Here is a 706-nt window from a genome sequence, read left to right as displayed (position 1 = left end):
AAGTGAGATCCTCAGACATTACTACTCCCAGGTCCCTTACATTATTTTTCCGCTCTATTGTATGGCCGGAGTCAGTAGTATACTCTGTTCTAGTTATTATCTCCTCCAGTTTTCCATAACGGAGTAGTTGGAATTTGTCCTCATTGAACATCATATGGTAGGGAGGGTGGCGGGGTAGTACAGAGGGACGAGATAGTCAGTGGTTGGTACAGAGGGACGAGGTAGTCAGTGGTTGGTACAGAGGGACGAGGTAGTCAGTGGGCAGTACAGAAGAACGAGGTGATCAACGGCCATACCACGTTGAACGCACTGCTTCACGTCCGATCAGCGAAGCTAAGCCACGATGGGTTTGGTTAGTACTTGGATGGGTGACCGGCTGTGAACACCAAATGCTGTTGGCATAAACCTTTACTTAAAGTCGGTGTCGGATCAGCCGGGTTGTGGTCCGTACGTTGGACCACGTGCGGCCAACAGCAACAGCTTAATTGATCAGGCCCTGATCCACCGGGAGGCCTGGTCGTGGACCGGGACGCGGGGGCGTTGATCCCCGGAATACCCTCCAGGTAGGTTAGTGGGTGGTACAGAGGGACGAGGTGGTCAGTGGATGCTATATAGAACTGTACCGTCTTCAAAAGATGGTACAGTGATTTATGTCGCCGTCTATGTCAGCCACGAGAGATTAAGAACATTAGGGTAAGTACTTTGC

The 706-nt window shown here is 50.8% G+C and overlaps 1 pseudogene; it reads left to right on the top strand.

Moving 5' to 3' along the window:
• The first annotated feature begins 282 nt into the window (after positions 1-282).
• Positions 283-401, top strand: LOC138852115 (5S ribosomal RNA; annotated as a pseudogene).
• The last annotated feature ends 305 nt before the right edge of the window (positions 402-706 follow it).

This window comes from Cherax quadricarinatus, unplaced genomic scaffold (genome assembly GCF_038502225.1).
Source record: "Cherax quadricarinatus isolate ZL_2023a unplaced genomic scaffold, ASM3850222v1 Contig4165, whole genome shotgun sequence".
Classification (NCBI taxonomy): domain Eukaryota; kingdom Metazoa; phylum Arthropoda; class Malacostraca; order Decapoda; family Parastacidae; genus Cherax; species Cherax quadricarinatus.
This window is presented reverse-complemented; position numbering and strand designations above follow the sequence as displayed.